This window comes from Mobula birostris, chromosome X (genome assembly GCF_030028105.1).
Source record: "Mobula birostris isolate sMobBir1 chromosome X, sMobBir1.hap1, whole genome shotgun sequence".
Lineage (NCBI taxonomy): Eukaryota > Metazoa > Chordata > Chondrichthyes > Myliobatiformes > Myliobatidae > Mobula > Mobula birostris.
Window position 1 is genome coordinate 83803678 of NC_092402.1, and position 16416 is coordinate 83820093.

Sequence of the window (16416 nt, forward strand, 5' to 3'; positions counted from 1 at the left end):
GGTACTGATTTCTAACAGGCAAAATATCATGCAGCATCCACACAAATGAGATCTCACAAGTTTGGCAGGCCAGAGAGTGCCTTCCCCTAGACTAAAGCCACCAACCAAACCTGAGGGTTACAATTGTGAGGGTTGGAGTGGGCAGGCTGCTGACGTGGTGAGAGCCGTGAAGTTCCGGTAACCCCTAGCTAAAGCTGTCCATTATATGGAAGCACTGGAAAGTGTCCATTACATGGCCCGACTGGAAGCCCAATGGAGCTCATGGCGGGGTTTCAGAACATGCATCAGGAGAAGGAGGAGAAGATTTCTGCTTTTATCTTTTAGCAAGAGAGGCAGCTAAATTGCTTGCGGTGCAGAGGGGCCATTCAGGCGGCTGAGGTGGATCAGTTAAGAATGGAGCAGATAGCAAAAGGCACCCAGTCCCAGGATCTGATCACTTGGGGGCTCTGACTGTCTCAATCAACAATAGACAATAGGTGCAGGAGTAGGCCATTCTGCCCTTCGAGCCAGAACCGCCATTCACTGTGATCATGGCTGATCATCCACTATTAATATCCAGTTCCTGCCTTATCCCCATAACCTTTGATTCCGCTATCTTTAAGAGCTCTATCCATCTCTTTTTTGAAAGCATCCAGAGACTTGGCCTCCACTGCCTTCTGGGGCAGAGCATTCCATATATCCACCACTGTCTGGGTGAAAAAGTTTTTCCTCAACTCCATTCTAAATGGCCTACCCCTAATTCTTAAACTGTGGCCTCTGGTTCTGGACTCACCCATCAGCGGGAACATGCTTCCTGCCTGCAGTGTGTCCAATCCCTTAATAATCTTATATGTTTCAATAAAATCCCCTCTCAGCCTTCTAAATTCCAGTGTATACAAGCCCAGTCGCTCCAATCTTTCGACATATGACAGTCCCGCCATCCCAGGAATTAACCTTGTGAACCTATGCTGCACTCCCTCAATAGCAAGAATGTCCTTCCTCAAATTTGGAAACCAAAACTGCACACAGTACTCCAGGTGTGATCTCACCAGGGCCCTGTACAGCTGCAGAAGGATCTTTTTGCTCATATACTCAATTCCCCTTGTTATGAAGGCCAGCACGCCATTAGCTTTTCTCACTGCCTGCTGTACTTGCATGCTTGCTTTCAGTGACTGATGTACAAGAACACCTAGATATTGTTGTGCTTCCCCTTTTCCTAACTTGACTCCATTTAGATAATAATCTGCCTTCCCGTTCTTACCACCAAAGTGGATAACCTCACATTTATCCACACTAAACTGCATCTGCCATGCATCTGCCCACTCACCCAGCCTGTCCAAGTCACCCTGCACTCTCATAACATCCTCCTCACATTTCACACTGCCTCCCAGCTTTGTGTCATCGGCAAATTTGCTAATGTTACTTTTAATTCCCTCATCTAAATCATTAATATATATTGTAAACAGCTGCGGTCTCAGCACTGAACCCTGCAGTACCCCACTGGTCACCGCCTGCCATTCCGAAAGGGACCCGTTAATCGCTACTCTTTGTTTTCTGTCAGTCAGTCAATTTTCAATCCTTGTCAGTACTCTGCCCCCAATACCATGTGGCCTAATTTTGCCCACTAATCTCCTCTGTGGGACTTTATCAAAGGCTTTCTCTTAAGACGTGCCTCTCTTCCTCGTTTGTTGAGCTGATCAGGGAAGTATGAGAGGAAGAGAATGTGTCGGAGGCACGGGAGGCCTCCGTCAGCAGGGTACAGTCCTCGATAGTGGTCCCCTGGGGTGAAGTGACCACAGATAGCCTACCCCGGGGAGCGGTAGATGAGATTGTGACAGAGTTGAGAACTGAGATGTCCCAGTTGTTATCAGTGGGCGTGGCCCCTCTGTATGATGGAGCTGATGGGGGGTCAGATCCCCTAAGGGGACGGACTATGCAGAAGGCTGCTCGTGACCAGGGCCCCACGAGAAGGGGAACGGGCAGTACTGTCTGTTATAGTCATAGTCATAGTCATACTTTATTGATCCCGGGGGAAATTGGTTTTCGTTACAGTTGCACCATAAATAATTAAATAGTAATAAAACCATAAATACTTAAATAGTAATATGTAAATTATGCCAGGAAATAAGTCCAGGACCAGCCTATTGGCTCAGGGTGTCTGACCCTCCAAGGGAGGAGTTGTAAAGTTTGATGGCCACAGGCAGAAATGACTTCCTATGACGCTCTGTGTTGCATCTCGGTGGTATGAGTCTCTGGCTGAATGTACTCCTGTGCCCACCCAGTACATTATGTAGTGGATGGGAGACATTGTCCAAGATGGCATGCAGCTTGGACAGCATCCTCTTTTCAGACACCACCGTCAGAGAGTCCGGTTCCATCCCCACAACATCACTGGCCTTACGAATGAGTTTGTTGATTCTGTTGGTGTCTGCTACCCTCAGCCTGTGGCCCCAGCACACAACAGCAAACATGATAGCACTGGCCACCACAGACTCGTAGAACATCCTCAGCATCATCAGGCAGATGTTAAAGGACCTCAGTCTCCTCAGGAAATAGAGACAGCTCTGGCCCTTCTTGTAGACAGCCTCAGTGTTCTTTGACCAGTCCAGTTTATTGTCAATTCGTATTTGTAACCCTCCACCATGTCCACACTGACCCCTGGATGGAAACAGGGGTCACCGGTACCTTAGCTCTCCTCAGGTCTACCACCAGCTCCTTAGTCTTTTTCACATTAAGCTGCAGATAATTCTGCTCACACCATGTGACAAAGTTTCCTACCGTAGCCCTGTACTCAGCCTCATCTCCCTTGCTGATGCATCCAACTATGGCAGAGTCATCAGAAAACTTCTGAAGATGACAAGACTCTGTGCAGTAGTTGAAGACCGAGGTGTAAATGGTGAAGAGAAAGGGAGACAAGACAGTCCCCTGTGGAGCCCCAGTGCTGCTGATCACTCTGTCGGACACACAGTGTTGCAAGCACATGTACTGTGGTCTGCCAGTCAGGTAATCAAGAATCCATGATACCAGGGAAGCATCCACCTGCATCGCTGTCAGCTTCTGTGGTGAAGAAGGACTCTTCAGGCAGGAGTGTGAAAGATGGGAAACCCTTTGGGGAGTGAGCCCCCGGCTACCTAAACAGAGAGAGACATTGGGAAAACTTAAAAGAGACCCAGTGAGGGGACGGCCTGGCATATCAGAGGCGGGGGGCGGAGGGGAACACATTCCCATCAATATATCGAGGAACATCCAAAAGCAAAGAACCATATTCCTGAAGGCTTAGTGGGGCCAAGCTCCATTATATCGCTACAGATAGAGGGTATTTATGCTACAGCCATACTCGACACAGGGTTGCAAGTCACATTGCTGTACCATTCATTCTACAACCTGTATTTGACGCATTTACCATTGACGCCACTCAGTGAACTAGAGATCTGGGTTCTTAGTGCGAGTGATTATCTGTATGATGGTTACTTATCAGTGAAGCTGGAGATTTCGGAGGACGATGTTGGAGTGCCTGAGGCCCTTGATACATTAGCTCTAGTTTGTCTGGACCCCGTTGAGAAGGGTGGCGTTTCAGTTCTTGTGAGGACCGACACTCCTGTTGTGTGGCGGCTCATGGGAGCCTGCAAGGAGAGAGCTGGAGAGAGCTTCCTGAGAACATTGTCTGTTCACCCGGTGTTTTGAACTGCTTTTGCATTGGGCCAGATAACGAGTTTAGACGAGGGATTGTGTGGTTCACCCAGTAGAAGCCAATCATGTTACGGCCCGGGGAAGTAGCAAGAGTGATGGGAAACACCAAATTTCCCGGAGTGCCTGAGGGCGAGGCCCTCTTAGTGGATCTCTTCTGGGGAAGGTGGGACCTGTACAGATTGAATGGGTTGCACCTGAACTCGAGGGGGAGCAATATCCTTGCAGGTAGGTTTGCTAGCATGGTTCGGGAGGGTTTAAACTAATTTGCAAGGGGGATGGGACCCAGAGCGATAGAGCAGTGGAGAAGTGCATGGAATAAAGCCAGATCTAACATATAAAGTGTCACAATATGTTGACAGGCCGACCAGGGGGTATGCCATACTAGATCTAGTACTAGGTAATGAACTGGCTCAGGTCACAGATCTCTCAGTGGGTGAGCATCTGGGCGACAGTGACCACCGCTCCCTGGCCTTTAGCATTATCATGGAAAAGGATAGAATCAGAGAGAACAGGAAAATTTTTAATTGGGGAAGGGCAAATTATGAGGCTGTAAGGCTAGGACTTGCAGGTGTGAATTGGGATGATGTTTTTGCAGGGAAATGTACTATGGACATGTGGTTGATGTTTAGAGATCTCTTGCAGGATGTAAGGGATAAATTTGTCCCGGTGAGGAAGATAAAGAATGGTAGGGTGAAGGAACCACGGGTGACAAGTGAGGTGGAAAATCTAGTCAGGAGGAAGAAGGCAGCATACATGAGGTTTAGGAAGCAAGGATCAGATGGGTCTATTGAGGAATATAGGGAAGCAAGAAAAGAGCTTAAGAAGGGGCTGAGAAGAGCAAGAAGGGGGCATGAGAAGGCCTTGGCGAGTAGGGTAAAGGAAAACCCCAAGGCATTCTTCCATTATGTGAAGAACAAAAGGATGACAGGAGTGAAGGTAGGACCGATTAAGGATAAAGGTGGGAAGATGTGCCTGGAGGCTGTGGAAGTGAGCGAGGTCCTCAATGAATACTTCTCTTCGGTATTCACCAATGAGAGGGATTGATGATGGTGAGGACAATATGAGTGAGGTTGATGTTCTGGATCACGTTGATATTAAGGGAGAAGAGGTGTTGGAGTTGTTAAAATACATTAGGACGGATAAGTCCCGGGGGCCTGACGGAATATTCCCCAGACTGCTCCACGAGGTGAGAGAAGAGATTGCTGAGCCTCTGGCTATGATCTTTATGTCCTCGTTGTCTACGGGAATGGAACCGGGAGATTAGAGGGAGGCGAATGTTGTCCCCTTGTTCAAAAAAGATAGTAGGGATAGTCCGGGTAATTATAGACCAGTGAGCCTTACGTCTGTGGTGGGAAAGCTGTTGGAAAAGATTCTTAGAGATAGGATCCATAGGCATTTAGAGAATCATGGTCTGATCAGGGACAGTCAGCATGGCTTTGTGAAGGGCAGATCATGTCTAACAAGCCTGATAGAGTTCTTTGAGGAGGTGACCAGGCATGTAGATGAGGGTAGTGCAGTGGATGTGATCTATATGGATTTTAGTAAGGCATTTGACAAGGTTCCGCATGGTAGGCTTATTCAGAAAGTCAGAAGGCATGGGATCCAGGGAGGTTTGGCCAGGTGGATTCAGAATTGGCTTGCCTGCAGAGGGCAGAGGGTTGTGGTGGAGGGAGTACATTCGGATTGGAGGGTTATGACTAGTAGTGTCCCACAAGGGTCGGTTCTGGGACCTCTACTTTTCGTGATTTTTATTAATGACCTGGATGTGGGGGTAGAAGGGTGGATTAGCAAGTTTGCAGATGACACAAAGGTTGGTGGTGTTGTAGATAGTGTAGAGGATTGTCAAAGATTGCAGAGAGACACTGATAGGATGCAGAAGTGGGCTGAGAAGTGGCAGATGGAGTTCAACCCGGAGAAGTGTGAGGTGGTACACTTTAGAAGGACAAACTCCAAGGCAGAGTACAAAGTACATGGCAGGATACTTGGTAGTGTGGAGGAGCAGAGGGATCTGTGAGTACATGACCACAGATCCCTGTAAGTTGCCTCACAGGTAGATAGGGTAGTTAAGAAAGCTTATGGGGTGTTATCTTTCATAAGTCGAGGGATAGAGTTTAAGAGTTGCGATGTTATGATGCAGCTCTATAAAACTCTGGTTAGGCCACACTTGGAGTACTGTGTCCATTTCTGGTCACCTCACTATAGGAAGGATGTGGAAGCATTGGAAAGGGTACAGAGGAGATTTACCAGGATGCTGCCTGGTATAGAAAGTATAGATTATGATCAGAGATTAAGGGAGCTAGGGCTTTACTCTTTGGAGAGAAGGAGGATGAGAGGAGACATGATAGAGGTGTACAAGATAATAAGAGGAATAGATAGAGTGGATAGCCAGCGCCTCTTCCCCAGGGCACCACTGCTCAATACAAGAGGACATGGCTTTAAGGTAAGGGGTGGGAAGTTCAAGGGGCATATTAGAGGAAGGTTCTTTACTCAGAGAGTGGTTGGTGAGTGGAATGCACTGCCTGAGTCAGTGGTGGAGGCAGATACACTAGTGAAGTTTAAGAGACTACTAGACAGGTATATGGAGGAATTTATGGTGGGGGTTTATATGGGAGGCAGGGTTTGAGGGTCAGCACAACATTGTGGGCCGAAAGGCCTGTACTGTGCTGTACTATTTTATATGTTCTATATGTTCTAAGACCACGAAGAGGAGTCAGGCATGCCTGCTGGGGTACTCTTGAGGCTCAAACTGCAAGAGCCCTCGGTTGTACAGATGAACAAATGACAGTGATTGTCAGGAACACTAAGAAGAGGGAGATCACCTTCAAGCGGGGGATGCCCCTGGTGCATCTTTTCCCAGTGACGGTAATGTCGTGTCCCTGTGAGACAAGCCGGGGAGAAACTATTGGAAAAAGGTGGAAAGTTGACTGCTGAGTCATTCAACTTCAAGGACTCCTCGGTTCCTGTGGGTTGGAAGAGGATGTTGGTAGAGAAGATGTTGAAGCTGGAAGGTGTCTTTTCCACTGACGAGTTTGACGTGGGTTGTTCCAAGAGCACTCGTCACACTATCTGGGTAATCGAGGACACCCCGTTTAAAGAAAAGGCACGGCGACTGGCCCCTGCAGAGGTGGAGGACGTTCAGCAGCGAGACCATGGATCTGCACCTGGAAAGTCTTCACTCTCCAGGGCGCAGGCCTGGGCAAGGTTGTACGGAAGACCAGCCCATGCTGGTCTCCCCTCTCCACGACACCAACGTTTTTGGCTTTTTGCACCATTCAGGAACATTTTGAATGTTCCATATTCTAAACTCCTTTTCCTATTCTTTGTTGCAGTCTCTAATGATATTGCAAAGATCAATGCCTATTCTAAGTTTAGGTCCTTTCTGACAGGAGCCTCTTTTGGGTGTTTTGACTATGCTTGCCAGATGCAAGCCTGTCCCTTAATGCATCAGAAAGTCCACCTCTAAAGTCACAGTATTGGGAAAGTTGTCATGGTCCAGTCCGTGAAGTCCGCATTCCGGTTCACGGTCTGGTCCGTGGACTCAGGACTCTGGGTCTTCCAGCTGTCCCTTGTTGTGGTTAAGTTAATCTCTTGGGGCTTGGACTATAAGTAGCCTTGGGGACGACTGTGGGCTGCTAGTTTGCCTTGTTAAGATCCCCTGGGAGCAACCTGCTGGTCAAAGGCTAGAGTGGCCACTTGCCATCTTTAGGCCGCATTGGGGAACCATCGCTTCATGGAGCCTTGCTGTCGGTAATCGGAGCTGTCATTGCGGTATGGATTCAGCTGTTTCCTGGGTCAGCTGAGTGGCTGTCAGCCACTCCGAGCTAGGTAGGGATCTGGCTGTTTCCATAGTCAGCTGAGGTTGCTAGCTGAACTGAGACTCAGAGCAACCCTGATGCAGAGATGGAACTGTCTGTCGTTCTTTGGTGTTTGTCTCTTCTTGTCCTCGCCTCCGTGGGGTAAGTCAGGCCGTTCTGCCGTTACCCGACAGATGGACCTGTCCCACCTTGGTGTGGAGATAAGTTGAGTCCCGGCTTGTCTAAGGATAAGCCTCGGCTCTATGTCCAGTCTCATGTTAATGTCGTGTAAAAGATGAGTCCCAGCTTTTAGAAGGATAAGTCCCTGCTCTATGTTGATGCACAGTTCCCAGACTGTCTCCAAGCTCCAGCCTCCAAGTTATCAGCTTCTGCATTCCAAGATTCCAGCCTGCAGCCTCAAGCCTCAAGACCCCGGCCCTGAGCCCCCGAGACCCCAGCCCCCAGACCCCAGCCACGTCCTGTCCTGTAGCCATGTCATATCCTTGCCTAGTTCTGGGGTCCGAGCCTGAGGCAAGACCCAGGTTCTGGGTCCTTGACCAGTCTCTGGCTCGGAGACCAAGCACAGGCTCCGAGTTCATGGTTCCTAGTCCTGTTCCTCGTTCCTCGTCCAGGTCCTGCTTTCCTAGTCAAGTCCTAGCCCAAGTCTGTGTTCTTGCCCCAGCTCACTTGTCAAGTCCTGTTCCTCGTACTTCAGTATCTGTGTCTTGCACTTGGATCCGTTCCCAATGCCCCCCACTATGACAAGAGTTTGCACAGTTCTGCACTGTATTCAGAAATGCTTTCATCCTTTGACTGGTACAATCTAAACTCTCAGCTATTACTAGCAGTTTAGGGCAAGTGATTTTATAAAATTGTAAAATTTCATCAAATGTCTTGCTTGCTGGCTTTTCAGCAGTTACTAAGTTGCATAAAAGCCTGTATATTTTAGCATCCATTAAGCTAAGAAGTGTAGAGACTTTTTCTTCCTCATCCATGTCATTCACATTACAATACAGTTTAACCCTCTCGAGAGGGCATACAACAAAGCAAAAATTAGCAGGAAGACAGAGGATTGGAAAGCTTTTAAAAACCTACAGAGAGAAACTGAAAGAATTATTTGGAGAGAAAAGATGAAATATGCAAGCAAGCTAACAAACAATATCAAAGTGGATAGAAAAAAACTTTTCAAGTACATAAAAAATAAAAGAGAGGTGAGGGTGAATATAGCACAACTAGAAAATGAGACCGGAGAAATAATAACGGGATCAAGGAGATGGAAGATGAACGAAATGAGTATTTTGCGTCAATCTTCACTGTAGAAGACACCAGCAGCGTGCCAGATGTTGAAGGTTGTGAGGGAAGACAAACGAGTGCAGTTACTATTACAAGGGAGAAGCTGAAAGGCCTAAGGGTACAAAAGTCACCTGGACCAGATGAACTGCACCCTAGGGTTCTGTAAGAGGTAGCGTTAGAGATTGTGGTGGCATTAGAAATGATCTTTCAAAAATTATTGGACTCTGGCATGGTGCCAGAGGACGGGAAAATTGCAAATGTCACTCAACTCTTTAAGAAAAGTGGAAGGCAGCAGAAAGGAAATTATAGACCCGTTAACCTGACATCAGTGTTTGGGAAAATGTTAGAGTCAAGGATGTTAAGGATGAGGTTATGGAATACTTGGTGACACAGAAAGAGATAGGACAAATTCAGCAAGGTTTCCTTCAGGCAGGGGTGCAGTGCTAGCCGGAGCTCACCGGAGCGCGTCCGGCACCTCTCTAAGAAAAAAGCCAAAATAAACAAGCTAATTAATTAGGTGCCCCCAGGGTGACTTGAATATCTCAGAAACTGCTGATCTCCTGGGATTTTTACGTACAACAGACTCTGGAGTTTACAAAGAATGGTGCCGAAAACAAAAAAAGTCCAGCAAGTGGCTATTCTGTGAGTGAAAACATCTTGTTAAGTCCACTCACTAGATGTTTCTCAACAGAGTCGATGCTGAAAGGATGTTTCCCATGGTTGGGAAGTCTGGGACAAGTGGGCACAGCCTCAAGATAGAGGGGCATCCATTTAAAACAGATGTAGATAAATTTCTTTAGCCAGAACGTGGTGAATTTGTGGAATTTGTTACCACAGGCAGCTGTGGAGGCCAGAGTGTTAGGTGTATTTAAGGCAGAGATTGATAGGTCCTTGATTGGATATGGCATCAAAGGTTACGGGGAGAAGGCCGGAGAGTGTATCTGAGGAAGGGGAAAATCGACCAGCAATGATTGAATGGTGGAGCAGACTCGATGGGCCAAATGGCCGAATCCTGCTCCTATGTCTTATGATCTAATGGTTTAAGGCAGTACATTGGGGCTGAGAAGGAAATTGGATCAGCCATGGTGAAATGGTGCAACAGACTTGAGGGGCCAAATGGCCTAATTCCGCTCCTCTATCATATGGTCTTATGGTTTTATAACCCACCTGGTCACAATCAGATGGCTCGGTTCACTGCTGAATCAATTTCCCCTTCATGTTAAGGCCCATCAAGGCTAGATGCACTGACATCTGATGCTGGTGTTCTTTTCTGACCACTGGGAGAGGACCAGAAAGCAGGCACGGTGATGTGGAAGTTAAGCTGTTCACCCCAAAGAACCTTAAGGAACCAGAGAGGGAATATGCTGGTCGGAGAGCCTTGAAACCCTTCTTTAATCCCCCGGTCACTGGTGGGAAGTTACCAAGGAGAACATCAAGAAGTTCTTCACCCACAAAGGACTTCAGAAAGTAAAGCAGGGTCAGAGGGAATCTCCAGACAGAGTTGTAGCAAGGTAAAAAGCCAGCAAGCCCATCATTTTACTGTCAAATCCTCCAAGACCAAGATCATCTTCCAATCCAGGGTAAGTATCGTGGAACAAGATGAGTCATGCTCATGCTTGTTCTTCCTAGGACAGTATGATGTGGAGAGTAAGCTGTTGCCCGTGCAGCAAGCTCCCACTCTCCACACATCTGATGAATCCAAAGGAACAGCACAGACTGATACAGTTCAGTACCAGCAGCAGTGCAGGAGTTGCCAGTCATGGACTCCAGCTCAGGATTTTTCCTTGGGATTTACTCCCAAGGCCTTCCCGATGAGTGGGTATAGCTGCAAAGTAGTGGAGGTTTGAGATCAGAGTTTTCCTTTATTGGATGAACTGTCAACCACAGCTGATGAGCCCCATCTGCCTGAAGTGGCTGGTTTTAAGACACAAGTAACCCACCTTTGCCCCTTCTATATCTATCCTTCATGGAGAAGTTATTCTGGGGTCCTCTCAGTAAGATCCTCCCTGCATGACTATTACTCCCACCACACACTGTCCAAAGGATGACTGTAGTGGGGATGAGGAGGTTGCGCACCACTTTGCGGACTGTGGGTTTGTAAAGAAGGTTTGGAGAAAGATGCAGGGGCAAGTGTTGTGGTTCATCCCAAGCAGTTGTGTGACGGAGGACTCTTTGATCTATGGGCTGTTCCCGGGGACACACACGGAGACAAGCATCAAGTGACAGATGTCCTTCGGTCTGCCTGAAACCTGCTGGTCTGCCGGCACATCGAGCTGTCCGTAGAGGAATGCTGCCCATTGGCACGTTCCCGGCTGCAGGAGTACATGCTGAGGGACGCACTGAAGCTTGGTGCAGCCACCGCAAGGACCCAGTGGGGAAGGACCACAGAATAGGGGTCTTCTTCTGCTGGAGAGCGAGGGGCTGGGCTGGGTGAGGAAGCTTCTCAATTACTGTAATTGTGTATCACCCCAGGTGGTCACATGAGCGGAAACAATCAGACTGGTTTTAAGAAATGCAATAGAACAGTACTGAGCACATTGTCTATGAATGTAAGACTAAAAAGGCGTTGCATGGTTTTTTCTTGTCAATATTTTGTATTATGAATAAAGCTTATTTTGATATAAAAATTACACCCAGTAAGAGAACCGAGTACACAGAACATAGAAGAGAGACAAACAGGCAAATCTGCAGGTGCTGGAAATCCAAGGAAAACACACAAAATGTTGGAGGAATTCAGCAGGCCAGGCAGCTTCTATGAAAAGAGTAAGTTTCAGGCCGAGACCCTTCAGCAGGACTGGATTAAAAAAGATGAGGAATAGAGTTAAAAGGTGGGGGAGGGGAGAGAGAAACAGAAGATGAAACTGGGAGGAGGAGGAGGGATGAAGTAAAGAGATGGAAAGTTGATTGGTACAGGGCTGGAGAAGGGGAAGTCTGATAGGAGAGGACAGAAGGCCATGGAAGAAAGAAAAGGGGGAGGAGCACCAGAGGGAGGTGATGGGTGGGCAAGGAGATGAGGTGAGAGAGAGAAAAGAGGGGTACATTACCGGAAGTTTGAGAAATCAATGTTCATGCCATCAGGTTGGATGCTACCCAGACGGAATATAGGGTGTTGTTCCTCCAGCATATGTTGTGAAATTTCTTGTCTTTGCGGCAGCAGTACAATAAAACACATAATAATAAAGAAAATATCTGTGGATTACAGTAAGTACCATGTAAGTACCGGTGACCGTCGGATCTTATTCAGTATCGTTAAAAGTGTACAGAGGCATCCATCCGGGTAATGCTGAAAAGTTGCCTGTGCCTTTAAGGGAGACAGTGATGTCATTACGCACACGCGGGACAGTGGGGAGACCATTTTTGTTTTCTGCTGAAGACGTGGTAAGGTGTTGGAATTGGGTCCTCCCAGAGTGTGCTGGGCATGGTAAGGAAAGAATTGCCAGTACCGTATTAGTACCATATTAGTTCTGGTATTTTTTATACTGCATATGCAATTTGGTCCATACACAAGGGTGTGGATCAAAAGTTAAACTGAGATTGTAACGGCAAGAACTGGTTGTAAATTCGTTCATTTTGTTTTGCGACCCTCTTCTGGCACTTAAACATCTAAAACAGATAAAGGAATTAAAATGCGAAAAAGTATTTGTTGTCCTGAGTGTGTACTTTTCCCCAGGCTACATATATATACTGAATATTAAATAGTTAAATTAAATAATTAGTGCATACAAATAAAATGATGATGGATGTTGCTTTCTTATGGTGGCATTCCATGTATATATATATATATATATATATATATATATATACACACACACTTTAAGTTAGCTTCTCCAGCCCTGTGCGTCTTTCACTAATCGGCTTCCCAGCTGTTCACATTACTTCTCATTCTTTTTTCCTCCAGTCCTGATGTAGGGTCTCTGCCTGAAACGTCAACTGTGCTCTTTTCGATAGATCTTGCCTGGCCTGCTGAATTTCTCCAGTATTTTGTGTGTGTTGCATAGAAGAGAGACAGTTCCTTTGACCCATGATATCTGTGTCAAATTAAATTAAAGGTCTTCTGTCAGTACATCATCCATAATTCTCCACTCCCTGCACATTCATGTGTCTATCTAAACACCAGTATCATATCTGCACCATTCCTAGAAACCACCACTCTGTGTATAAAAACCTGACCCATACATCTCCTCTGAACATTGCAACTCTTACCAGAAATGCTTGTCCTCATGTGATATTTTTAAATGGGTGACTGTGTCTTGATTAAAAATGTATTCACAGCTACGAGAAACAAAAGGGCTTCTCCTAGTCCTGTGACGATTCGGAGGGCCACTGGTGACTGAGAGTGCCCCCCACCCCCCCAGCTCCGAGCTGATGCAATGATAGGCAGTGGAAACAGGTGTGCAGCTATGGACTACAGTGGGCTGCTCTGGGAGGTACCAAGTGCTGACAGCTCACCTGATTATAGAAATGAGTCTGAAGACCCAGTGTTAGGCAACCCCACTGCCCAAAATGGACTCTAAATCAAAAGTTGAACTCAAACTAATTTCCTCCCTCAGGCTCCAGGCAGATACACTGACTTTTTGACAATTGAGCAATTAGTGTCGATGGAAATCTGAACTGGAGCCAAAGTGAACAGAGCTACTGTACTTCACAGAAATAAATCAAAAAAGTTAACAAGGGAGGAATGGTAGCCACATCTGTATGGAGCAGAAAAATGACTGTGCAACCAAGGTAGAAGATCCTGGAAATGGTCAACAGATCAGGTAACATCAGTGGAGGAAGAAACAGTGCGAACTTTTCAGATTGATTACCATTCAGCAGAGGTTGACTGTACAAATTTGTGCCAACAACTTATAGACAAGCATTTACAAATAAATTGATAAATTGGAATTGTTGGCATCCAATCTAATGACCAGTTCCATGTTTACATTCCAAATTTTTCCTGGTCCTATGCATAGTGAATAAAGGTTCACCAACATTTGGAGACTTTGTTCAGTCTCTACTTTACTTGTCCTCTTCTATAAATCAGAGTATTTAGCCATAGTAAAGTGATCATTTCCTCATTGCTATTGGTGGAAAGATTGTAAGTAGGAGAGTTTAGATTTGGAAGGTCATGTAATGATCAATTCATTGTGCTCCATAACATCACACTAAAAGCATTCTCTGTTGAAATGGCTTTATCTCTTGTGATTTCAGAAGAAGGGAGGATTAATACTGTCAAGTTTGGAAATATTACAAACCTTTGTGAATATATTGGATAAACCTCTTTCCCTTTACTAACTTTGGAGGTGTAAATACTATTTGAAGGACCTGAACTTGCTCATCCTGACTCCCCTTCTTTTAAGAACTGATAGGCTACTAAGTTACATGAGTGGACAGTTTAGAACTACATCATTGTAGGACAAAGTGACCAAGTAAAGCTCCTTTTGCATTTTTAGACATTAGTGAATAAAGTGGAATTATACAACAAACCAGTAACTTCATGGTCAGTCTTCAGATTTTTAGAATCGCCATAGTGTGAATTGAGCTCAGTTTAATAAAATCACCACTACAGCCTCATGGAATTCTGATGGGATGGGATGTTATTTTTAAAGTGGTACTTGGACAATGAGTAACTTTAAGTAAAGAATGGTGAGCACCTGGCATATGCCTTGCCAGCTGTTATTTGTTAATCTTACAACATGCTTGAGTAAAGAGAAAGGGAACAGATGGTTCAAGAGGGATAGTATTGTAATTAAGAATGCAAAACTCTGATGTCAGTAAACAATGTGGGACAAAGATCTATCACTACATTCAAATGGAAAAAGTGCAATAAAAGACATTTTGTTCAGTAATTTCAAGAATACCCTGAATTAATAAACATTCTTTGGTTCGATACGCTTGTCTCATTATACTTTGTAGATGAGAATGTTAAAAATCCACTTGTGAAAGCAAGCAGGTTTATATTTCGAAAGCTGTCTGTGCTTTCAGTTCTTGAAAGGATTATCAAGTTGACAAATCTCGGCCTCCCATACTCAAGTTGTTATAATTCAAGTTGTTATCTTAAGAATTTCACATTACAATATTTTACACAGATCAAGGGATTTGATTAAGTGTGACGGGCATATGACATGCAAACAGCCCTTAATGCACTCATTATGGGATTGCCTACATTTCGAATTATTGTGGTCTACTGACAAATGATATAGCTTACTGCCACATGCTGTGAACATTCCAAATTGTGCCTGGTTTGTGAATATGATAGACATTTGGTTCCTGTCCAAAAACTTTCCAATGATAGGCAGCATTTTCTGTAATTAAAAACATATTTAGAAAGTATTGATATTATAATATTACCTATTGTAATATTTGTTATATTATTACAGCATGAAGCAGTATGTTGCCATAAGCGAATAAAATAAAATATGAAGGAAAAAGTGATTGCTTGTATAAGACCATAAGATATAGGAGAAGAATTAGGCCATTTGGCCCATAGTCTGCTCTGCCATTTCACCATGGCTGATCCAATTTCCCTCTCAGACCCAATCTCCTGCCTTCTCCCCATATCCCTTCAAGTCCTGACCAGTCAAGAATATATCAACCTCAGCCTTAAATATACTGTACAGAAAGACTTGGCCTCCACAGCTGCTTGTGGTAAAGAATTCCACAGATTCACCACTCTCTGGCTAAAGCAATTCCCACTAATCTCCATTTTAAAAGGGTGCCCCTCTATCCTGAGGCTGTGCCCTCTTGTCCCAAACTCTCCCACCATGGGAAACATCCTTTCCACATCCACTCCATCAAGGTCTTTCACCATTCAATAGGTTTCAATGAGGTTACTCATCATTCTTCTGAATTCCAGTGAATACAGGCCCAGAGCCATCAGACACTCTTCATATGACAAGTTGTTCAAACCTGGAGTCATTTTCATGAATTTCCTTTGAACCCTCGCCAGTTTCAGCACATCCTTTCTAAGATAAGGGGCCCTACACTGCTCACAATACTCCAAGTGAGGCCTCACCAGTGCTTTATAAATTCTCAACATTTCATCCTTGCTTTTATATTCTAGTCCCCTTGAAATGAATGTTAACATCACATTTGCCTTCCTCACCACAGACTCAACCTGCAAATTAACCTTTAGGGAATCCTGCACAAGGACTCCCAAGTCCCTTTGCATCTCAGTTTTTTTTTGAATTTTCTCTTCATTTAGAAAATGGACAACCCTCATTTATTCTACCAAAGTGCATGACCATACACTTCCCAACACTGTATTCCATCTGACACTTCTTTGCCCATTCTCCTAATCTGTCTAAGTCCTTCTGTAGCCTCTCTACTTCCTCAAAGCTACCTGCTCCTACACCTATCTTCTTATCGTCTGAAAACTTGGCCACAAAGCCATCAGTTCCATTATCCAAATCATCAACATATAACATAAAAAGAATCGGTCCCAACACATACCCCTGTGGAACCCCACTAGTCACCAGCAGCCAACAGGTTCCATGGTGTTTCTTTGTTTCATGGCTGTATGGGGGAAGATGAATCTCAGGGTTATATACGGCATATGTACTTTGATAATAAATTACTTTAAATCTAATATTATTGGCCAGCTTACAGTACCTTCATATTTCATCTTTTCTCTCCTTATGACTTTTTAGCTGCCTTCTGTTGATTTTTAAAAGCATCCCAA